The following is a 25401-nucleotide window of genomic DNA, read 5'->3' as shown; positions in this document are numbered from 1 at the left end:
GAATTGTTCCCCTTTTGTGCTCACCCTCTCCATTTTGTGCTCATCCTGCACTGCCAGGGCACTGAGTCTCTCCTTCTCACATTGCTGCTGCTCAGTGCTGGCATTTTGGTGCCATTTCCCAGTTTTTGAGTCCTTTTTTGCCCCAGCCTTGGGGGTACCTGTGCTAATGAGGAATGTCCCCTCGGTGGGTGGCAGTGGAATGCTTCCAGCCCAGCCGTGTCACAGGGCTGGCTCATTAACCACGGCTGCACCAGCAAGGAGGGACACAGGTCAAGCTGTGAGAGCTGCTCAGGTGGGGCTTTTCTAGGGAACTGCTGGAGCCTCTTAGAGGAGAGGCCTTGGGGACTCATTATGTGCTGCCAGTGGTGCAGGATGAGCTGGCTGTGGATCTGTTGTTCCGTGTAAACAGGTACACAGGGATGGAGGGTCTGCTGTGCCTGCTGCAGGAGCAGGAGGATTGGTGGTCACAAGGAACTTGCAGGATTTGGGGTAGGAAAGGTTAAAAGCAGGAAAAGAGGAGATTGTTCTGTATTGAGGACCTGCTGTTCCCTGGCAAAGAGGGTGATGAGTGTGCAGGTGAGGGGCTCTGAGTGCTCACACTGTGGGGATAAGGATGTGTCTTTAGGAGTGATGGAGGGAGCTTGTGCCATGGAGAAAGAGCAAAAGAAACAAGGGAAGACAGCCAGATAGACACCTTTAATCTTTTCTATTAACTGAATCTTTTTGCCTGTGGATTTGGGGAAGGCAGCTGGCTCCTTTAGAGCCAGGCTGGCAAATGAAAAAAGGAATGACAGGAGATCTCTGATGCTGAGAGTGGATAATGCTTTCAGGGGACAGCACTGGGGAAAGGATGAGCAGTGAGGGGGCGGGGGAGTCACCAACATCTGCTCTCACACTCAGTGTTCACACTGATCCCCCCTCCAATCTGCCAATCTGCTCCCCTAATCCCTAAATCCCAGCGATCTGTGCAGCCCCGCCCGGACATCCATCCCTGCAATCTGCTCGTGCTCAGGGAGCAGCTGCCGGGCAGGAGGAGCCCAAATGAGGCACTGCCCTTGTTGTCAGACACTGCTGACTCTCCCCACCTGGCTGAGAGAGGCAGGGACAGGAATTAATCAAACAAGCAGCAGCAGCTGTGAGGAGCAGCTCCCAGTGGCTCCTGAGGCAGCGGGTTCAGCTGGGTTTGGGGTAGGGAGCAGTGAGCCCATGTGTGAAAAACACCTTCACTCAGCAGTGAAAATGTAAAAAGTGTAATAAAGGACAAGAGGAGACCACAGAGCAAAGGTTATTAGGGTGCATCTTGGTGCTCAGCCAAGATCACCCTGTTATCTTCAGAGATACCCCTTAAATACCTTTTCATTACCTCATCCTGTTGCATGTTCATAAACCCTTATGCATAGTAAACTTTTCCCCAAACTAGTTTCCATGTTCCAAGAATTGTTTAGCATGGCTCCTCCTTGGATCTGCCTTTTTAGAGAATGTGTATTCCTTGGCTGTGGTTTTAGTCCTTTTTTATCCCCTCCAGTTTTGGGCCTTGGTCCTCAATGCCTTCAGACAGTGAGTGCTGATGGTTGGCAGATCTGTACAGGTGTCCTCATCCTGTGTGCATTGGGAGTTATCCCATCCCAGCAGGCATTCTAACACAAGCACACTGATATCAGCTATTTCCCTAAGCTTAACAACAGAAATAAAAATTATATCTTTATAACAAATTTACTTTACCATCACACATATAACATCCATTTTAATATTTGCAAAAAGCCAATCTTATAATGTGTATGATAACACACAAATCCAGCCTGCTGACTGTGTTCCTCTGGCCTCCCTCTGGGAATCATGAAACATATCAGCCAAAACACAGGGAAAACCTGGGAGTGCTGCTGTGCCTGCCCCTGCCCTGTGAGTACCTTAAATGTGTGTTCAGAAGTACAAAGTCATCTTGGCAGGAGGCTCAGCTGGGAGCAGCCAAGTCTGGGGAAATCTGAGTCAGTTTTGGGGACAGGAGATGTGTGGGATTGTCACATCCCTGCCAGTGTTTCACACAGTGGAAAGGGAAGAAAATGAGGAACAGCTCCCAGTGGGTGCTGAGCCAGGGGTTCAGCTGGTTTTAGGGTAGGGAGCAGTGAACCCCAAGCCTGCTGACTGTTCCTCTGGGGTCCACAGCATGCATCACTCAAAATATCAGGAAACCTTTTCCCTGTGGGGCTGGTGCTCCAAACACTCTGCTGGGGCTTCACCTATGCAGCTCTTCAGGTCTAGACCAGACTTATATCCCTTCATCTTTGCCTTCTCAATAATGGCATGGTTGTTGCTGATGTGCCCCTTTCAGTGGCAGAGCTGTTCCTCCTCTGGGAAATGCCAGGCTTTGAGTGGACACCAAGGGTTTGCAGGCAGCCTTGGTCCTTCTGCACAGCTGTGGTGTTTGCTGGGTCCCCAGGACCAAGGAGGAATTGAGAATCTGTCTCCATGTTCTTAGAAGGTGAATTTATTATTTTATGATACTATATTATGTTAAAGAATGTTATACTAAGCTATACTAAAGAATAGAGAAAGGATCCTTACAAAAGATTTAACAAGATAATAATGAAAAACTCATGACCTCTTCCAGAGTCCCAACACAGCTGGACAGTGATTGATCATTAAGTAAAAACAATTAACATGTTGAATAGTTATAGATATAGATATTAGATATAGATATAGTTATAGATATAGATTAGATATTATCTATAGATTATTATATATTATATATTATATATTATATATTATATATTATATATTATATATTATATATTATATATTATATTTCATATTCCACATTTCATATTTCACATTTCACATTTCATATTTCATATTTCATATTTCATTGCTAATAGTATATATTATAATATAATATAATATAGATATATTATATGTGTATATATTACATATAGGTAGATTCGATATAGATATAGATAAGCTATTAGGTGTAGATTAGATATAGATATAGATATTCACATGTTGGATAAACAATCTCCAAACCACATTCTAAAGCAGCCAACACAGGAGAAGCAAATGAGATAATATTATTATTTTCTTTTTCTCTGAAGCTTCTCAGCTTCCCAGGAGAAGAAATCCTGGTGGAGGGATTTTTCCAGAAAATATGACAGTGACACACAGGGACATCCCATAGGGATGCTGGGGCTTGGAGGCTTCACCTCCTGCATTGGGCTGGACATGGGAGCAATGCAGGTTTCTGGGGAACAGAGGGACATTCCCTGCAGGAGAGGCATATCTGTGGCTGCTGCAGGGCTGGTTCCACCCCAAGGAACACATTTGTGTTATTTTAAGGCTTTAAGCATTTTTATTTTCCAAAGCTCATGTGCCAGGCTGTGGGTCCTTCAGACAGTACCTGGGGCCCCCAGACAAACCCCAGGCTGGTGCAGCAGAGCTCAGGGATGGACTCACGTACATAAAATCCCAGTCCCTCTTCTTAAGGAAATTCGAGTCCTTTAGGAGGAGGGGAAAGCTCAGCTGTCTGCACTGAAACCTGTTGGCATGGAAGAAGTGCCGAGATGCCACCTGTCATCTCTTTAGCACCTCGTCAGTGGCTGAAGCCTCGTGCCCAAGCACAGGGGCTATTAGGGAATAGCTCAGCAGCTATTTTTACACTCCAGCCAGCTCTCTCGGGTGTGATTTTTCCCTGAGATTTTTCTCCCTCTCTGTCCTCCCAAAATTAGCTGAATTTTGACACAAAAGAAGTTGTCAGAAAAATACCACGCAGAGAGGCCTCAAAAACCTTTCCTGACTCCTGGAAACGTGTCCCTGTGCTAAGGAGAAGGAAGGAAGGAAGGAAGGAAGGAAGGAAGGAAGGAAGGAAGGAAGGAAGGAAGGAAGGAAGGAAGGAAGGAAGGAAGGGAGGGAGGGAGGGAAGGAAGGAAGGGAAGGAAGGGAAGGAAGGGAAGGAAGGAAGGAAGGAAAAGGAAGGAAGGAAGGAAAGGAAGGGACAGTGAAGTGATGACGCTCCTTTGGTGCCTTCCCTTTCTTGGGAAGGAACAGAGGAATAAAAGACCCTTTAGAGCTGAGGTTGGCCATGCTCAGCTGGCCCTTGGGGTCCTGTGCCCTGCCCCAGCCCATGGAGAGCCAGGCAGTGAGAGCAGGAACAGCTCAGGAATACCAACAGCCCTGTGGGTTCCCAGCCTTGGGGCCAAAGGACAGACCTGAGGTGGGTGGCAGGAGCTGAGCAGCAAAGCTCACACAAGGATGGGATTGCTCTGGAACCTGGTACCTCATGGGCCCAAAACATCGCTCAGGACTGAGGTGGCAGTGTCAGAGCCTGGTTTGTGGGTGGGGAAGTGGTGAATGAGCAGCTCTGGCAGGGTGAGCAGGCTGGGAAGGCTCCTATGGCACTCAGCCTGCTGCCCAGAGCTGCCCGTGGAACAGAGGAGCATTGGCATTCTTCAGGAAAGGGCAAAATTCAGACTCTCCCCTGAATTGAGCTTTAAACAAAGCTTGTTTGCAGACACTTCCTCATCGCTCCTTTCCTGCTCTGGCTCCACAGGTTCTGCCAAGTCTGGGGAAATCTGAGTCAGTTTTGGGTGCAGGAGCTGTGTGGAGTGGCATTATCACAGCCCTGCCAGTGTGTCTCAGTTGAAAAGGATACAAAAAGTGCATTTTCCTCTCTCCTCCTTGCCAACAAAATTGAGGCTCTTTCTTGCTCTCCTATGGCTAAATCAGCTGAAGCCTTCCCTTTTGTTTAGGTAACCTTCTCTTATATTAAACATATATGGCTAAATCAGCTGAAGCCTTCCCTTTTGTTTAGGTAACCTTCTCTTATATTAAACATATAGCCAGCAAGCCAGATTCATTACTTATTAATTTACAAAGTGGTAAATTTCAAAGCTGTCATAATGCTGAAGTCATGTTCACTTTAGTTATTCTGCATAATTAATTACAAAGTAATAATTTGTACATCATGATATTTTCATTCCAACATGAAAGCCAAAGACAGGGAGCCGTAACAGCCTCAGGCAGCAGCGAGGGCTGAAGGAGGTTTCCAGACGTGCCTGGCAGAGGGGAATTTCAACTCTGCCTCACTTCTGACTTCTGGAGAGGTTCTTTGTCAGAACCCAGGACATTCCTCTGCCTGCCCTGGAGGACTGGAGACCCTGGCAGGGGTCTCAGAGACCTTGGCACGGAGTCAAAGACAGCTTCTCTCAATAATTCCTGCAATCCCCTCTGTGGCAGACATCTTTTATGGAAAATCCTTTCCTTAGGATTTTTCCTCCTGAGAAGCTGAGAAGCCTCAGGAACAAAATGTAAACAATGATTATCTGCTGCTATGGAATGCAACAGGTGCATCTGTGATTGGTCTCATGTGGTTGTTTCTAATTAATGGCCAATCACAGTCAGCTAGCTCAGACTCTATGTCCCAGACACAAGCCTTTGTTATCATTCTTTCTTTTTCTATTCTTAGCTAGCCTTCTGATGAGATCCTTTCTTCTATTCTTTTAGTATAGTTTTAATATAATATATATCATAAAATAATAAATCAAGCCTTCTGAAACATGGAGTCAGATCCTCCTCTCTTCCCCAGTCTGAAAACCCCTATGAACACTGTCACACCCCTCTCCTGCCAGTTTTCTAGTTTCTCAAATTTCTTCTGTATATCTCCCCAAGATTTCTCTAAAATTGTGTTTTTAATAATACCTCCCCTACGGGTGAATTTGGATCAACTCCTGAATACATTTGCAAACCTTTGCTCAATCTCTCTAACCATTTGGTAGGAGTTTTGTCTTGGTAGGAGTTTTGTCTTTCCCCTGACATTCTCCAAACACTTTGCTAATGTTCTGCCCTCGGGGTACAGCCTCCTGAATCCCCTATATGATAATGTTTCTTAAATCAACCATCTGTCACTGACCCTCCTCTGTCTGAGCATTCCACCCAGGTCTTTGATTTGGCCATTTCTGATCCCCAGTTAAATCTTGGGGATTCCAGTGTTCCCATTCTCATATGCCAGCTTGTTTATCATCTCTCTTTCCTCAGTAGTAAACAAAATTCTCAATATGGCTTGCATGTCATCCCAGGTAAAGACACTAGTCTCCAGAAACTGGTCTAACCAGTGCCTTTGATTTTAGTCCATGGAAACAATTACCAGCTTTGTGTGAAGAGTTGCAAGCCACAAGAGTTTGAGTAGAATGATAGTGAATTTATCACAGGGTGAAAAAGTAGAATTTTGGGGTTTTTAGAATGGGGGTTCAGGAGGCAAGATGGAGGAATCTGGGTGTGTCCTGTCCTCCTTCTCCTTCTTCTTGTCCTCCATCTTCTGCTGTGATGGTGGCACTTTTGGATTGGTTTAGAGTAGAGACAAACTGTCTAACATAGGTGATAGGTATTGGAAAATTATTGTAAATAAAGTACAGGTAGTTTTTAGTATAAAAAGCTAACACCACCCTGAGGGCAGGGACTGTGCCACAACCCAACCTGCTGGACAGATCTCAGCAGGTCAGACAGACAATGCATTAGATGAGAGAAAATCAACAACCTTGAGAACCAGAGCCAAGGAACTCTGTCTTCTTCTTTGCTCTCAGGGCTGGAAAAAAGAGACTTTCCAACACCTTGGGGTCATCTCAGCACCAGAGACCTCATCAGTTCTTCTTCCTTCTCAGTGTAATGACCTCTCCCCTGTGGTGAAGGGAGGAGGTGCAAAGGAGGATCCATACCATGAGAGAGTGAGCACCCCCAGGGGGGCACCACAGGTGAAGTTTGAACGTGCAAGAGGAAAAATCCTGGTGTGTGCTCAAGGACAGCCTGTGCTTGCTTTAATTGCCTGGCAGGGGTGATGAATGCATCCCTTTGGATGTGGGCCCTTCTCAGAGCAGGCAGGTCCAGTCTGATGTCACAGCCAGGGCACAGTGGGCCATGGGCCACTCGTGTTTTACCGCCCATGTCCAGCCTGCCCTGCTGGGAGCCTCCTGAGCACCAAGGAAAGGGTAAGACCATCAATCTCCCAGAGCCAAATCCTGCTCCTGAGCTGGAGCTGGCTCCATTGGGAGCATCACTTACCAGCCCTACTGCAGGGAAATATCTCCTGTGACAAGTCTAATTCATTAATTGTGGTTGATGATGTCACATGCAATTGGAATGGCGAAGGGGACGTGAACAGGGAGTGCTGGGAGGATTTCCCAACTTCCCTGCACTTCATGTCCTTCAGCACAGCCAGTCCTGACATCCCATTAGTAGGGAAATGCACCCGGGCTCCTCCAGCAAAGCCTTTGCAGCCCTCTGGAATCAGGGCTGCAATTCTGATGAAGCCTGCCCATGTTGATTCCCTGAAAAAAACAAAAACAAGATATTGAAAAAGCAAACAGCTTTCAAAAATTGAGTGGTGTAATGGTAAACTTATAATATTAATATATGATATTATATGATATAATATTAAATACTTATAATATAAACTTATAAGTTATTCTGATGAAGTCTGCCTATGTTGATTTCCTGGGAAAACAAAAACAAGATATTGAAAAAGCAAACAGCTTTCAAAAATCGAGTGGTGTAACGGTAAACTTATAATATTAATACATAATATTATATATATATTATATAATATATAATATATAATATATAATATATTATATATTATATATTATATATTATATATTATATATTATATATTATATACTATATATTATATATTATATATTATATATTATATATTACATTATATACTTATATTATAAACTTATAAGTTATTCTGATGAAATCTGCCCATGTTGATTTCCTGGGAAAATAAAACAAGATATTGAAAGCAAAAACAGCTTCCAAAAATTGAGTGGTGTAACGGTAAACTTATAATTTGGGAATGGTTGTTACATTCTCCATTGCAAAGATCAATCTATAGCCTTTGTGAGCTGGTGAATTTGCCCAGTCTTGAGAACTTATTTTAATCACTTGACGCTAATCTCATTTCCAAGCCTGAAAACGGCCCCAAACATTGAAATTATATGTTAATATAGCAAGATTGACAAAAGGAAGCTGCTTGTATCGACTTGGAATTAATGAAGCAATTCAGCGATGAACAATATCGCTGGCAGGAGGTGTTAAGGAGAATTGTTGCAGTTGTTAAATTTTGGCACTGAGAGGTCTCATTGCTCTGAGGAGACGGTCGGATCACAGCGAAATGAAAATTACCTGGGAACTTCACAGGGTTTTAGTTATTCTGAGTAATTTCATCAGGAGTGCAGCAGAAAACAGGGAAATGCAGGTGGGGGGACTCCTGGTTATCCACGAGTGCTTTTCTGCACTGGTGAGGGAAGAATGCTCTCTGCAGTTCTGTGATGGGGTGGAAATAACTTTGCTCATGCAGGCTGGGCTGTGCCCCCCTCCAACCCCCGAGGAAGAGCTCAGTCTTACTCTGTGTTACAGCAAAGAGCTCTGGGGCAGAAGGGCCCTGACCATTCCAAGCTGTGAATGTGCAGGTCCTGAGACAGAATCACAGAACCTCCTTGGCTGGTGGTTGGAGGAACTTGGTTCACATCCAGTCCCACTGGAGGGCTTGGAGGGACCCACCAGGATCATCCAGTCCCACTCCTGTCCCTGCCCTGACCCCCCAGCAATTCACAGAATCACTGGGTTGGAAGAGACCTTCAAGAACATCGAGTCCAACCCAGCCCCAAAACCTCAACTCAACCCTGGCACCCAGAGCCACATCCAGGCTTTGTTAAACACACCCAGGGTTGGGGACTCCACCACCTCCCTGGGCAGCCATTCCAGAACTTTATCACTCTTTCTGTAAAAAACTTTTCCCTGCTATCCAACCTGAATTTCCCCTGACAATCCCACCCTGTCCATCCCTGGCAGCACTGCCCAAGCCGTCCTGGAGCTCTGGCAGCCTCAGAGCCGTGCCCATTCCCTGGGCAGCCTGGGCAGTGCCAGCACCCTCTGGGGGCAGAACTTTCCCTGATCTCCAGTCTAAACCCCTAAACCTCCTGTCCCTGTCCCAGGGCAGAGATCAGAGCTGCCCTCGGGAGGAGCTGCAGCCCCTGAGCTCTGCCCTCATCTCCTCTCCAGCTGCACAATCCCAGTGCCCTCAGCTGCTCCTCCTGTGGCTCTATTCCCCTCCAAATCCTTCCCCATCCCCATGTCCCTCCTTTGGAGGCTCTTTAACACTTTTTCATCTCATGTTGAGGTGCCCAAATCTGCCCCAGGCCTGGAGGTGAGGCTGCCCCAGCCCACAGCAGAGCAGGAGCATCCCTTCCTCTCCAGGCTGTGGATGCTGGGCCTCATTGTCCCCTCCTGGAAGGACCAGGTGTGTGTTTCCAGCTGCTTGTGGCCCAGCTCTGCAGGGCTGTGGAAAGCTTTGCTTTGCTGTGGGCTGCCCTTTAGTGGGACCCAGTTTTGTTTGGGGCTCCTTGCACAGCCTGGTTGGCAGCTTTGGCTTTCTGCAAAGTGCTCATGGTTTGTGGGGCTGCTGACAGCTTCAAAGCATTTCACCCTCCCCAGAGCTCAATTTGTGCTGCTTGGTGGTGTCAGCAGAGTGAGGGCTTGGAGGAGCCTGAGCCAGGCTTTGATTCCTTGACCAGCCCAGCCAGGAGACACAGAGCATAAAGCTGCACGTCAGGAGAAAAGCAAAACTTGTTAAGAAATAGAGTTTCTGTTCTTTGGAATGAAATTCCTCAGTAAGACTGCAGATAAAGATGCCAGGATGTGTTGCTGCTGTTAACATCTCGGGGCTTTGAACTCGTACATGCAATACTTGAGAGACAATTTGGAGCAGCTGAATTCAAGGCACAGCAAAAATGCTTTAGAAGCTGCTCTCTGACAGTGATAAACATGTGAAACGGGGAGGGAGGTGCCCAGCGGAGTTTGAAGTAGCTGCTGGTGAATCTGTTCCTCCAAGGGAGCCGGAGTTGAAAGTTGGAGCATGTTTGCCAATTATTGACTCCCTGATTGATGGCTTAGAAGGATGAAGGAGACATGAAAACAGCAAGTTTCCCTCCAGATGAGGGGGATTCCAGGGTGGGGCAGAACCATCCAGGCAGCCCATCGCGGGTGAAATAAACAGGGCAGGAGACTTTCTCTCCTTTTAATGTCTTTATTATAATTGATCAGCCCAAGGTTGGGAGGCTCGATGGATCCACAGTTTCCTTTCCGTCATCTCTCCCAGGGTGTCTCAGAGGAGGAGGAATGTGCAGCTTTGTCCACTAAAGGGCACAGCTGGGGGTCCTGACCTCATGAGAGCAGTAGGCTGTACCCCATGTTTCCATTTTTGAGTTTTCTAGGCTCAGGGGTCTTGGCTCAAGCCGGGGTCTTTGCTCAGGGCAAGCAAAGGTTCTCAGCATCTCTGCAGGCTCGGTACTCTGTTCCTCACACACAGACATCACTCTGATCTTTTAATTCCGTGTTGGCTCGTTGTTTTGGGGGTCTTTTTGGTGAGTTTGGTGGGGTTCCTTCCCATGGCATGGTGGTCCCCAGGTTATTTTGCATTCTCTCTGATACTCCCCCCATGTCCCCTTCTCTCACTGTCCGGGGAGAAGGACTATCAATTTATCCTTAGGCAGGGCCATACTAATACAAAAGGAGCAATCAACAAAAACAACCGGTGATTACAATACCAAACAGGTTGAAATTCACTTTGACAGCAACTGGTTTAACTGATTCTACAACTCTTTCCCCCCCCCCGCCCACCAAAAAAGGCAGATTTTTTACTTATAACAACAGGTGCTCCCTTTCCTCAGCTGGAAATCACACCTGCTTTGGGAGTGTGCCTTTCCTTCCTGTGCTCCTGGGAGCACAGGCATTGATGTCCACTCACACACAGGTTTTTGCTCATCAGTCTTCAGCTTCAAATGGATTTAGTGGTCCCTGGTGTTAATCTGTGCTCAGAGGCTGCAGCAAAGTGCCTGTGCTATTCCAGGTGTGCCCACACTGCAGCCTGGGGTTTAGGGATAGAGGAGATTGGCAAAGTTCTCTTTTATTCCCTTTCCTTTGCAGTAGGAGGGGCCAGGGCTGCCTCTGTGTCCCACTGGTAGTTTTTCCTAGAGCTCTCTAAGTGACAAAGCTTTGTTGAGGTAAAATACACAGCACTTTGAAATTCCAGCTTTTTCAGGTTTGGTATCTGGTTGAGGGTCCCAGCAGGCTGAGGGGCCTGTTCTGGTTGGATATTAAATACAGGTGGTTTATATTCACCAAAGTGAAGTTTCCTGTTATCTGGCAGGTGTATATTGCAAACAAAATGTTTATTTTTAAATCTCAAAGTGACTAAAAAAGGTAGACAACTTTTTTTCTTTGCAATAAAGAATGCTGGGGTTGAAAATACTTTCATTTCATGAGCTGAAGGTGTTCTCTGAATGTAGCTCAGATTTGTAAAATTACTTCACTCTCTCTGACTTTTTTTACTTGTCACTCCCCCTCAAAAACCTGAACTCTCTGAAAATGTCAATTTGGGGAAGCACTCTTTGAATTTTGGGCTGGAGAAAAATCCAAATTGGCTGTGAAAGTGTCTGTCAGGATCTTTATCACTGTACCCTGCCCGTGGCTCCCACTGTCTCCTCATTCCCTTGGTTCAAGGCACCACAAACACATTTTGATGGTGGAAGAGAATTTGTCTGAGGTCATGGAGTGAATCCATGGTGTGGGAATCCACAAAACAAGAGGGTTTGGGGAAAGCTGAAAAATGCAGGCTCCAGAGACAGCAGAACTGTGATTAGAGCTAAGCAGCAGCCATGAGATGGGTCAGCAGAAAAATTACTGAAACTGTACAAAAGCAAAGACAAATAGAACAATGGTCTGTGTATTAATGCTTGTCTAGAATAACTCTCTAAGCTACAGAAAAGTTTATCTAGCAAGATATTAGGAAGTTTGAAGCTTAATAATGGAGCTCTGTGCACTGTGTTTGAAGGCTTACAAGCAGGTATTGTATTTGAAATAAGCAAGCATTGTTTAACCAAAGGTACGTGTGCTTATTGTGGTTAGACAGAACTACTGTCAATATGCTTTTGCTTTGTGTGATTGGTCAAAAAACTTATAAAGTGAGTTGTAACATTAAATTCTTTGTCTGCTGCCTGGGATGTGAGCTGCTGGCATTTTCCCATTGTCATAACCATGTAATGAGACTGGTGCTGGAAAATAAAACAGCTCAAGGCACGTTCCACAGCAGTCCTGTCCCATTTGTGACTGGTACACAGCCCCTGGCCAGTGAATCCATGGCTCAGGTGGGACCTCAGTCCAGAGCAGCTGTGGCCAGGCCTTGCCTTTTAACCACGACCCCATCCCTCTGCCCTGAGAATTAAACTGATTTGGGATCAGAGCCACAATGTGGGATAAGGAGTGTAAGGAGTACCTTTGATGGAAGGTTTGAGATGGAACTGAAACCTTCACCTGGCACTTATTCCCAGGTGCTGCAGGGTCTGTGGCCAGGGGCAGCATCTTTGCTCCTGGAAAAATGGATGTTCTGTGCTTTGGCATGCCAAAACTCATCAGGAGGAGCTCCTGACGGCAGCTGGACATGAGCCAGCAGACTGCCTTGGTGGCCAAGGAGGCCAAACTCCTGGCCTGGGTCAGGAATGGTGTGCCCAGCAGGAGCAGGGAGGTCACTGTGCCCTGCCCTGGGCACTGTGAGGGCACACCTGGAGTGCAGTGCCCAGCTCTGGGCCCTCAGCTTGGGAAGGACCTTGGGACACTGAGCACATCCAGAGGGGCTGGGAACACAAACCCTGTGAGGAACCCCTGAGGGAGCTGGGGGTGCCCAGCCTGGAGAAAAGGAGACTCAGGGCTGCCCCCATCACTCTCACAGCTCCTGAAAGGTGCCTGTGCTCAGCTGGGGCTGGGCTCTGTCTGCAGCAGCACTGACACAACCAGAGCACACAGCCTCGAGCTGCACCAAGGGAAATACAGGCTGGATAGCAGGAAAAAGTTTTTCACAGAAAGAGTGATAAAGTTCTGGAATGGCTGCCCAGGGAGGTGGTGGAGTCCCCATCCCTGGGTGTGTTTAACAAAGCCTGGATGTGGCACTGGGTGCCAGGGTTGAGTTGAGGAGTTGGGGCTGGGTTGGACTCGATGATCTTGAAGGTCTCTTCCAACCTGGTGATTCTGTGATTCTGTGGGTGTCCCCAGGATGAAATGTGCCATGAAATGCAGCTCCACACCCTGGCAGAGGCTCTCCAAGGGGCAGCTGCAGCATGGGGACACAGATGGATTGTGCTGTGTGATTCCAGCGATCCCTGTCCATTCCCAGGCTCCCACAGCACCCTGGGAAAGGCAAGTTGGGGATTCATTCAAGCTACCTCAGCACATCAGAGCCTGGAAGGAGAGGGAAAACATCCTCCTAAAAACAGCCTCAGCTTGCTGGGATCAGGCACAGCAGCACAGAAATTGCTTGCCCCATATGCCAGGGAAATCTGGTGCCTCTTGGATGGATCTGCTCTCACAGATTTCTGCCAAATTACTGGCAAAGGCTCTCACTGGCTGCCTGGAGCTCAGCCCTGGCCCTTTTAGTTCAATGTTCTCTTAATTGTGACCCTCCCAGCTGGCAGGGCTGCTGCCCAGCCCATCCAGGAATTGCCATGGGATGCAGGAGTGCCCTGGCTGAGCTCCCAAGGGCCAGCATCTCCAGGGAGCCATTGGCTGGCCTGTGCCTAAATCCCACTGGCATTTCTGGTGGCACTTAATAGACTTGGCATGTCTCTGCAAGTGCAAAATGATGGCATTGATGAGGTTTAGATTGGATATGATAGAAAATTTCGTCACTGAAAGAGTGCTCAAGCTCTGGGAAAGGCTGCCCAGGGCAGTGGTGGGGTCAGCATCTCTGGAAATGTTCAAAAACACTCAGGTGTGGCCTTTGACCTTATTGCTTGTCACTGGCTGGGGTCTGTGTACAAATCACAAATGGGACAGGACTGCTGTGGAATGTGCCTTCAGCTGTTTTATTTTCCAGCACCAGTCTCATTCCATGGTTATGACAATGGGAAGATGCCACCAGCTCACATCCCAGGCAGCAGACAAAGAATTTAATGTTATAACTTACTTTATAAGTCTTTTGGCCAATCACACAAAGCAAAAGCACATTGACAGTAGTTTTGTCTAACCACTATAAGCACAGGTACCTTTGGTTAAACAATGCTTGCTTATTTCAAATACAATACCTGCTTGTAAGCCTTCAAACACAATGCACAGAGCTCCATTATTAAGCTTCAAACTTCCTAATATCTTGCTAGATAAACTTTTCTGTAGCTTAGAGAGTTATTCTAGACAAGCATTAATACACAGACCATTGTTCTATTTGTCTTTGCTTTTGTACAGTTTCAGTAATTTTTCTGCTGACCCATCTCATGGCTGCTGCTTAGCTCCAATCATAGTTCTGCTGTCTCTGAGACCTGCCTTTTGCAGCTTTCCCAAAACCCTCTAAATTTATGGAATCCCACAATTGCTCTCTACAGCTTCCTGAGGGGAGGTTGCAGACAGGTGGGGTTGGTCTCTGACAGAACCAGAGGACACAGCCTCAAACTGCATCAGGGAAGGAATAGGTTGGATATTAGGAAAAAAAAAATCACTGAAAGAATAATAAAGCACTGGAATGCTCTTCCCAGGGAGGTGGTAGAATCACCATCTCTGGAGGGGTTTAAAAACAGACTGGACATGGCACTGGGTGCTATAGTTGAGGTGTCAGGGCATAGGTTGGACTCGATGATCTTAGAGGTCTCTTCCAACCTCATTATTCTGTGATTCTGTGATTCTCTGTGATTCTGTGATTCTGTGTGATTCTGTGATTTGGGGACATGGTTTGATGGTGGCCATGGCAGTGCTGGGGGAATGGTTGGATCTGGTGATCTGAGAGGGCCTTTCCACCTTTCCTGTTGGCTCTGTTGTATTCCTGGGGCTGGGTGCCCACAGAGCCTCCTGTGATGGTCCTGCTGCTCCTCAGCAGGGCTGGCTGTGCCTGGGGAGCTGCTGAGGAGTCAGTTTTGAGGAAAGATGCATCTCGCATCCACCAGCACATGTAAAATGGCCTCAGCTTTACTTCCAGAATGGTTTGGGTTAGAAGAGACCATGAAAACATCTCGTTCCACCCCCTGCCACGGACACTTTCCACTAGAGGAAGTTTTTCTATTTAGGCATTTTTTTGTACTAAAAATCAGTTCTGTTAGGGAAAAGCAAGAGGAGCCTTGGCAGAGCACAGGGGCTGGCAGTGAGGATTGGGAATGGACACGGGTGAGCAGTGAGAGCCCAAGGTAAGGACAGGCAGGGGAAAAAGATGTTTCTATTTGCAGGGTCTGTTTGAAACTAATGGAACAAGGAGGGGGAAAAACATTGTTTTTCTGCTCTGCAGGAGTTTGAATGTTAAATAAAGCGAGGCATTGAAATCCTCCTGCCAAAGGCCCGAGAGCTGGTGTTCTCAGGTACCTCTGTGTGTGTTCTCAGGCACCTCTGTGTCTCTGAGAGCATCACAGGGGTTTGGAGTGCAGAACCCCAGGCTGGTTTGGGTTGAGAGGAACCTTAAAGCTCACCTCAACCCCCCCTGCCATGGACAGGAGCACCTTTCACCAGCCCAGCCTGCTCCAAGCTGTCACCCTAGTTTTTAAAGATTTTTCTAAGCCTTCTGATGTTTACATTCTTGTAGTGAACTTTCTCACACACTTTCTGTAAATAACTCATTGTTTTGCATTCTTTTGTGGAGGAGGAGAAATTTGATGGACTGTTGGTTTGTCCAGTGTCATTGGAGAGGTGGCACTGTCACCCTCCAATCCACTGTCACTCTTGGAAAACTACAAATGCTGGAGTCAGAAAATAAACTTCCCTTTTTTCTAAGCCTTGAGAGCAGCGGTGTGCACTCGTGTTCTTTTGTGTCCTATAGTGACACCAAGACCTATCCCACATGGACCATTTCCTGAGCAGTCTCTGGTGTTTTCTGAACTCCAAATTCTCCTTTCCTTGCTCAGAAATCAGTCCTCAGGGATGTTCTGGACTGATTTCTGCCACTCTGAGCCCTCGTGGTGCTTTTTTTTTTTTCCCCTTTTACTGCAATATTCAGCACCCCAATTCTCTGAGCCTTTTTCCTGCCTTTATTTCTGCTGCAAAGACACAATAGGTGTCTAAAAGTAAGAGGCAGTGGATGGGAGGTGAAGCTTTTAGGAGTCCTGGGGATAGAACAGAGCAGTTTATCCTTCCTGATATTAGTTCAGGATTTTGCTGCCTCTCTGACAAAAGAAAGTCCAGCTAGTCACTGGTTTCCCTCTGATGATTCTGGGGTTTTGTGGGAAAAGCCAATCTTTTCTTTGGTTGAAAAAGCCAATCTTTTCTTTAGTGAAAAGGCAGCTTTTCAGTCAAAGCCAGGTTTTCAGTAGGAAATGGCTGGATATTGATCATCCCAATGGAAAACCTGCCTCTGCAGCTCCTGTCACCAAGCTGGAGCACCGGAGAAGCAGCAGCTGCCATTGCCCAGCCCCAGCAGGGTCTGCGGGCTCCAGGCAGGCACATCCACACCCAGCATGGCCCATGGCTCTGCACAAAGGCTGATAAATGCCCCTGTCCAGCTGCAATAACCTGCTGCTGCTCAGAGCTCTCTGCTGCCAGGGAGGATTGGCTTTGGGCTGGGTGGGGTGGGAAGCTCTAATTATTTGTCAGGTAAGAATCCAACCTTCTCTGCTCACTGCTTAATTAGGCTGTCCACAAGCTGGGATAAAAGACTTTGCATTATTGGCTGAAGAAAAATAAAGATGGTTTATCATGATTTCAGCAAGGAACCTCCCAGAGCAGCTGCTGTCCTGCCCCAAATGCTGTGTGTGAGTTGAACCCCTGACCCTGAGGCAGTGAGTTAGTGCTTGGACATGGCTCCTGGACATTTATTCTGAGCGCTCAAGATGATGGCCCTGAACCTGACTGCTGGGGATGCTTTCTCTGAGCCTGCTTAATCGGTTTGATAGACTGTCCATCATTTATTTTTATTTATTTCCATTTAGGAGAGGGGGAATTTGTTGCTTGGGGTCTGTCAAAGAGCTGTGGGCAGTGGCAGAAAACAGCATCTGGCTTTTGCAGTCTAAAATAGACCAGGGGGTGTTTGGTACAAAAGAAAAGCAATAAGGGGAGGGGGCTTTCCTGTCCAGCCCAAGCACTGCTGGCTGTTAATGGGGCTCATGCAAAGCAGGAAATTTCATCTGCTTTGAGTGGGGTTTCTGGAGAAAGATTCTGCAGATTCTGCAGAGACAAAGCCCAAGTGATCATCCCCTGGGAGCTGAGGCTTGGAAAACTCCCCGCGCCTGAGGTTTAGATGTGGTTGTTTCATCTGGAGTGAAACCAACCTCCTGCTGCAGGCAGAGAACCCTTGGCTCTGATAACTGAGGTCCTGCAGTGGGAGGGTGACCTGGGATGGGATTTATGCTGCTGTTCTTATAAAGACTGGGGTAGGCTGAGGTTGGAAAGGAATTGCTCCCTGTGAGGGAGGGGAGGTGTTGTGGTGTTGTGAGGGTTCCCAGGACGAGGTGAGAGATGAGATTTTGAGTCCAAGTTCTGAGAAGGCTGATACATATTATATTATATTATATTATATTATATTATATTATATTATATCACATATCATATTATGTTAAAAGAAATTATACACTAAAACTATACTAAAGAAAGAGAAAGGAATACATCAGAAGCTAGAAAGAAATGATAATAAAAAACGTGACAGAGTCATTGAGTCTGACACAGATGGACTGGGATTGGTCATTAATTAAAAACAATTCACATGGAACCAATCAAAGATGCACCTGTTGGTAAGCAACCTCCAGACCACATTCCAAGCAATCAGATAATTATTGTTTTAATTTCTGAGGCTTCTCAGCTTCTTAGGAGAAAAATCCCGGCAAAGGGATTTTTCATAAAATATCATGGTGATAGTGATGCACAGGGTGCCCAGAGAAGCTGTCCATCCCTGGCAGTGCCCAAGGCCAGGTTGGGCAGGGCTTGGAGCACCCCTGGATAGTGGAAGGTGTCCCTGCCCATGGCAGGGAGTGGAAAAAGATGATTTTTAAAGTCCCTTCCTGCACAAGCCTTTTTATGATTCTTCACTGGATTTCTAGACCAGAATACTCATAAATGGTTAAGTTGGAGTGGAGTGAAGTTGTGTTTTTCTTGTCCTCAGTGATTTGCAGGCCACAGACGGGGCAAGAGGAGAAAAGCCTCGCCTGTAGCACAGCAATAACAACTGGGAAGCAAGTGTCTGCTGATGTTCATCGTGTTACTGTGCTCCTTAAAATACATATGCCTTGAAGTCTGCCAGGCGTTTTGTTCCACAAAGCATATGGTTTAACAGATAAAATGATTTCTGACCTGGAGACCTGAACTGACAACTTTGGAGATGAACAAAAACCAGGATGGCTTCATGTGTCAGGGCTGGTTCATGTCCGTGCTGCTTACTGACATTTGTGTGTGTGCATCGGGAAAATGCTTCAGTGCCCCTTCCCCTGCCCTCCCCAGGAGCTGCTCCCTGTCCACCCTCATGTTCCTGCCTTGCTGCACGAGTTCTGCCCCAGGCCCTCTGTGCCAGGGCTGTGCCAACCCTGGGCATTTGTTCCTGTGGCAGTTCCCTGCTCAGGCAGTGCCTTGGTTGCTGGGTTCAGGCTGAAGCTTTGAGCAGGGTCTTTCCTCGACATTTCCATGCTCAGGAGCTTGTCACCAGTCAGGTTAGCTCCATCCCCACCCTGGTGCCAGAGACTAATTCAGGCATGTCATTCTAATGGCAAATTCTTCTGGATGACAAAGCTCTGGGTGCTGGCCCCTGTGCTCTGCCTCCATTTCAGTTTGTCACATGTGTGCTTCTATAGCCAAGAAGCTTCCTGCTTTTGATAGGGCTCCATGGCCTTTTATGAAAAATCCTTTCCTTAGGAGTTTTCCTCCTGAGAAGCTGGGAGGCCTCAGGAACAAAATGTAAACAACGGTTATCTGCTGCTGTGGAATGCAACAGGTGCATCTGTGATTGGTCTCATGTGGTTGTTTCTAATTAATGGCCAATCACAGTCAGCTGGCTCAGACAGAGCTGAGCCACAAACCTTTGTTATCATTCCTTCCTATTCTATTCTTAGCTAACCTTCTGACGAAATCTTTCTTCTATTCTTTTAGTATAGTTTTAATATAATATATATCAAAAAATAATAAATCAAGCCTTCTGAAACATGGAGTCAGATCCTCATCTCTTCCCTCATCCTAAGAGCCCTGTGAACACCATCACAGTCATGTACTACTTGTAGAGTGAATATCCTAAAAATATCCTGTATTACCCCCTGCAAGTGTCCCAGCCCTTGCAGAGGTGCCTGCTGGATCAAGGACTGATGGCACTGTTGAGTGCAGGGGCTCAGTGATGTTCACAAAGTCACCTCCTGCAGACCACAGGCCTCCCTCAGCCTTGGCATGGTCACTGCAGCCAGACCAGGGATGTGGAAGGGAGTGGGACTGTCCAAAATTGATGTCCTGTCACCTCAAGTGCTTGTCCATCTCTCTCCATCTTTATTTTGGTCCCTTCAGGCTCTGGAAGGCCACAGTTCACTCACCCCAGAGCCTTCTCCTCTCCAGATAAACACCCCCATCTCTCCCAGGCTGGCTCCAGAGCAGAGGGGCTCCAGCCCTTGCAGCATCTCCGTGGCCTCCTCTGGGCTCCTCCAGCAGCTCCAGCTCCTCCCTGTGCTGGGAGCCCCGAGCTGGGGGCAGCTCTGCAGGTGGGGTCTCACCTGGGGGGCAGAGGGGCAGAATCCCCCCCTGCCCTGCTGCCCAGGCTGGGGATCAGCCCAGCACAGGGGGGTTCTGGGCCAGGGCCTGTCCAGCTCTCCCCCACCTGCACCCCAGGGGCTTCTCCCAGAGCTGCTCTCCATCCCTGGAGGGATTTGTAGTGAGCTCTGTGAGGCTTTGAGTGATGAACTTTTCCTCCTTTCCCTTCTAGAATAAACTTTCTTTCTCCTTTCCTCATTATTCTCCTGATGTCCCCGTTGCCCGTGCACATGCAGGGGTAGAACAGCTGAGGGGGATTATTTCTGCTCTCACCAGCAAATCCATCCCCATGTAGTTATTTAAGGCTGAAACTCAAAAGCCAAGCAGTGTCTGAGAACAGAAGCTCTGCTAAGAAGTTTTAAGCAAACATTATTAGATATGACCTCTTATTTATGACAGACTTTGCAAAGGATGTCTGTTACCCTCTCACAGCCTCAGCAAAAGACCTTTTTTCCCAGCCATAATATCCCCAGCAGCAATCAGTCTGATTGGAGTTTAGGATGATGCAGTAAATATATCAAAGCTGAATTTAACCAGCAGAGAAGCAAATAATAATAACTCGAGGTCTTTGGCCATAAAAATGCAGACGTTTACCTTGAATGTTGACTCAAACCATTTCAATTTTTTGCCAAATGAGGCTTGAAATGTATCACCCCATGTTCAGTGTCCAACCAATAAAAATTGCCTTAAATATTACACCTTCCTGCTGGCAGTGCTGCAGAAGGGAAGCTTCTCTCTCTTGGTCGGGGCCCCCTGGAAGCAAGACAATAATGATGGGGTTTGTTTGTTTATTTAGGGATCTCAGAGCAAACTGTGAATATTCACTGATGTTGTGGAGGCTGTTTTGCATTCACTGGGCTGCACTGGAAGATAAAGCTTTGTCTTCCTGCTCTGACATCTCCAAAGCTGCAATTCTAGGTGGAAGGAGCAGGATGTGGTGAAGGAGGAGCACGGGTAGGTAAAGGAAAGCAGCCAAAATCTTTATCTCTGCACTTTACTGAGCTTCCTGATTCATTAGCAGGCCTGATTATCCAGTTCCGTGGCTGTAATCCCTAATTAAACACCACTGCTGACAGCGTGTTTGTGCCAAGCTGAACATAAGTGGCCTCTTCTCAATAAATGTGTAAGTCTGATCTCTGCACTGTTAGCAGAGAAATGAGAGCCCCAAGTTCTTGGAGAGTGGTAATTGCCAGAGGGACTTTCTTTATTTTACCCCTTAAATGCATAGTCGATGACCATTAATGTTCAATATCCTTTAAATTGTAATTCCTCAAACCAAAAGCTTGTTTTGAAAATGGAGAAGAGGCCTCTGTAAGTGTGGTGATGAATCCACCTGGAGGAGAGGCCAGAGCTGGAGGTGCTCTCACTCATTTCCAGCTCCCGGTTTCTCTGCAGCCTCTCATGGGGACCAAAGGATGCTGGAGCAGGTGCTGATTCCTGATTGCACTGAAATCTTCTGTTATCTTGAGAGTGGCTTAAAGATTTTGGTGCTGTTTGGATTTCTGTTCAGTTTTGGGCTCTGTGTTTGGGTGGTCCACCCAAACACAAAACTATTTGTGTAAAATATTTTGCTACTATAGTAGCAAAATTATTTAGGGGAAGAAATGAGGGATGTGGTATGGGTCACGAGATTTTTGTACATTGCATTATTTTTTTGCTTTGGCAGCAAACAGCTTTGAAATGGGTGAGCCAGGACCTCACCAGCTCTGGTGCAGGAACTCAGGTGATGCCACCTCACCCCCGTGTCCATACAGGAATTATTCTAACCTCTCCCACCACACTGCCTAAAACAAGAACAGCTTCTTTACAGAGAGCACTGAGAGAAAACAGATTTGCAGCTGGTGCGGGGATGTTTATGTATGAGACAGGACTAAAGCACCGCTGCCTTTTTGTTTCCAAAAGGTGGGATTAGCCTGAAAGCTTCTGGCCATAACTTTTGAGCCCGTGGTTTAGAGAGGCTGAAGGATGAGGTGCACGTGTAGGTCAGAGCTGCATCCCTCTGGAGTGGTGCTTGGGGAGCACTCGGGGCGTGCAGCCATCCCTGCCTGGCCAGATCTGCTGCTTCCTTTGTGCTTTTCAGCTCTTCTCTCCAGTATCTGCTGCCTTTCCCTGCCTGGGAAGTTGTGCCCCTGGGGCCTGGCTGGAGAAGGGGCTGTGCAGAGCAGACACAGGGAGTTCCCCCCTCTGCTGTGACCCTGCTCTGCCTCCTGCCCAGCCCGGGGCACTGCTTCAGCTGCAGAGGCTGCAGCAGATGGAGAGGCTGCCCTGGTGCTGGAGGCACTGCTATAAATTCCCTGTGCCCTGGGTGCCACACAGGGAACAGGGAATGGCTCCTTCTGGCCTTTCTCTGTCTCCATGGAACAGCCTGGCTTTGGGGCTTTGCTCTGGGTTTTGCAGCCTGGCCCCAAATGGGCTGGAGAAGAGCCAGAAAAGAGGTACTTGGGCCCCCAAATCCAGACAGGTGATGTGAGGTGAGACCCCCACCCAATTTGGCCACTGGCTTTCCTAAGGGGTGTCCTTCTTTCAAGGAGCAATCTCAATCCTCCCCCCATCACCCCCTTATCTTTTACATTTTATTTTCCCTGAGCAGATGTGAAGATCGTGCTTTTGTCAGCTTTCCTCCTGCTCCAAAAAAAGGGAAAGAAGAATTTGAAAAGAATATTAAATTCAGGAAGGGTGAACAGAAGGGATGAGAACAAGTTTTCCTATCGCACATCAGAGCCGCGTGTCCCACATTCCCCTCCTCGAGGCGGATCCTTTGCCTTGATTTCTTTACCTTTTTCTTTTCTTCTGTCATGACTCCTGGAATAATTAGTTACTAGCAACTGTGTGTGTGTAGTTTTAAAGGCAACTTTTATATCAGCAGCATGGGTTCCTTTGCCACAGCTCTGCAGTGCCTCATTCCCTTGAAGATATGCAATCAGCACTTCTCCTGAACCCACTGATATACTTGGCCATCACTTAAATATCATTACAGGAAAGATTTCACCGAGATCACTGCACGTTAGACTTTAAAGTTTGACTTTAAAAGAATGTCTGGGCTTTGCTAAAAGGCATTAGTAATGGGATTCTCTATCTTTGAGCTTAATTTATTCTGAAGAGAAAAAAGGCCATTATCTTAAATCTTTTTTTCCCCTTTTCCTCCTCGTACAAAAAAGAAGAAAGGGAAAAGCAGCCTCTGAAGTCCAGCACTTATGGCAAACCCATTGTTTAATTACTTGCTCTTTTCATCCTTTGGAGGGAGGCGAGCTTGGGAGGAGGTGGCAGCCCACGGTGTTTTGGCATCAGGGCTCCTGTTGCTCCACAAACAATGCCAGGTTTGGGGTATTTTTTAACTCACCCTTCTCTTGACCTGCTTGCTCCAGGATTAGGGAGTTACAGGTTCATTTTCCATGAGAAAAGCAGAGTCATTCCTGTTATGCAGTGCTGTGGGTGAGCCTTGACTAAGGACAGGCAGAAAACCTGGGATTTCTCAGTCTGGTCAACAGCTGCAGGCTGGGAACCTTCCTCTGAAAGAGTTTGTGACAGACAGACCCTCCTTTGCAGAGCTCTCATTAGCCGTGCCAAAGAACAGACCAGGAGTGAGCCCATGGAGGTGTTTTATGTACAGACACTGCTGGGAGCAGCTCTTGGCTTCTGGAGGATTTGATTTCCATCAATGCCATCAGAGCAGAGGGAGCCTACGAGCCTCCTGTTATTAGTGCTCAGCCAACCTTGAAATTTTTGGTGCATCCCAAGCCAGCATTGTGCTCATGCATCAAAACTGAGCAAAAAGCCTTGGCCTTGGGTTTAATTCCACCTGAGGATAGGTTTAGCCTTGGGTTACAGCACACAGAACTCTTAGATTAGGCCAGAAACAGAACCCAGACTAACCAAACACAAATAGCTTTCAGCAGCTGAAGTATTCTTCTAGCAAAACTGAGGAGCAAAACCCTGGGAAAGATTCAATTCCAGTTTTTCCAATTCAGAGCCCAATGCAGTTCCCTGGAGCACTGAGTTGGGAACTTCCATTCTCAGCAGAGCTCTGAACTTGGAATATGAGTGGGGCTGGAGCAGGGAAGAGCAGAGGCTTTGCCCCAGGGCTGTGGGAGCTGTATTGATTCCAGCTGTCCTGCACTTGGGCTGTGACTGTCCCATTTCACTGGAACTGGTTTGTGCTCTCTGGAGGTGTCTTGGTTTGAACAGACAGGTGTCTGCTAAGGAGGGCAGGAGCCTCCCCTGAAATGGAAAATGTAAACCCCTCCCTCTGAATTATTGTAATTTTAAAATTAAGGGGCTCTCAGGCAAAGATATGGGAGAAGGAATAACAGTTATTTATTAGGGGAGAAAATAAAAAATAAAATAAAAAAGCAGTAATACAAAACAGCCCTGCCAGATTCAGACCATGCCCTGCCCCCTGTGTGCCAGGGTGGTGTCCCAGCCCCATCCCATGGGGGCTCAGCCCTCCTGCAGTGCCAGCTGTGGCTCTGCTGCAGCAGGGATCCTGCACAAGGGGGGAGTTTTCCTCTGCAGCTCCAGGGCTGCTGCAGATGGGCCTGGGCTCCCTCTGGCCATGCAGGGCAGCAGAAAGCTGCTCCTCTGGCAATGCAGGGGGCAAAGGCTGCAGGGGTGTCCCAAAGCTCAGATTGGATCCAGGTAGGAATGCTTGGCTCCTCCCCTGGGCGGAGCATCTCCCCATGGGATGGTGGGATTGGATCAGCCATGCTGGGACACTCAGTGGCCATGGACAGAAGATAATTAATAATTAATGGCCCATGAACAGCAGAGATCTCCTGGAGGGAGGATTGGCTGTGGGAGAGATAAAGAAAACTGCCCAATGAACAGGAGAGAACTGCCCCAGCTCTGACAGATGGGGATAGAACACACAGCCCCATTTCCAGCCTAAGTCAGGGGCCCTCCTGGGTGCAGGCAGGGCTCCATCCCTGGGAGCTGCAGCTGCTGGAGCTGGAGTCATCTGACGGGCTTAAGGATCAATTATACATTAGGGACCTGGTAATGATGAGAATTAAATGAGCTTTTGCTGAAGTGTGCTGTGCTTCTGTTCACCTTCACATGGAAACTGCTCTGAAGAGCACCAACATCTGCACAAATAATCCATCTTCTGGCAAGCACATTGATCCCGTGTTTACAGATGGGAGGGCTCTCCTGCTGCCTCTCCTGGGACAGGGAGCTCTGCAGGCAGGAGGGAGGGATGTGGTGCTTTTCCATGCCTGGGATATGCACATCGGCACTGAGGCACAGCTCCAAGGCCAAGGAGGCAGCAAGGCTGTTAAACTTTTTACACTCTTCCCTCCCTCCTGCTTTGAGGCAGTTTCTTATCATGGAAATGCTGGGAGAGCCTGGGGAACTGAAGGCTCTGGGGAGAGCTGAGAGCCCCTCCCAGGGTCCAGGCTCAGCCTCCATCCAGGAGGTCAGGACTTTGCCATGAAGCAGTGTGGAACATCCGCCTGGACACCCATGGATGCTCCAGCTGCTCCCGTAGGTGCAGGTGTGTCTGGATGGAGTTGCCAGCTTTTGGCAAAGGTGCAAAAGGGATTTTCTGCTGCACCACTGCCTCGTGAGCCCAGGAACCAGCCTGGACAGTTTGAGCACCTTTTGTGCTGGTGTTTGTCTCTTGTTCCTTCAGAGAATCCCAGAATCATTGACCTAGGTTGGAAAGCACCTCCCAGGTCATTGGATCTAACC

At 47.5% G+C, this 25401-nt stretch overlaps 1 protein-coding gene across 3 annotated transcripts in view; it reads left to right on the top strand.

Moving 5' to 3' along the window:
• KIRREL3 (kirre like nephrin family adhesion molecule 3) overlaps positions 1–25401 on the top strand; it is a 412349-nt gene that overhangs the window by 44279 nt on the left and 342669 nt on the right. The gene's annotated exons all lie outside the window — the stretch shown is intronic.

The sequence above is a fragment of the Melozone crissalis genome, unplaced genomic scaffold (genome assembly GCF_028551555.1).
Source record: "Melozone crissalis strain CALT ecotype California unplaced genomic scaffold, PUWL_Pcris_2 ptg000120l_1, whole genome shotgun sequence".
In the NCBI taxonomy this organism is placed as follows: Eukaryota; Metazoa; Chordata; class Aves; order Passeriformes; family Passerellidae; genus Melozone; species Melozone crissalis.
The sequence above is the reverse complement of the archived record's forward strand: the minus strand, read 5'-3'. Positions and strand labels throughout refer to the sequence as shown.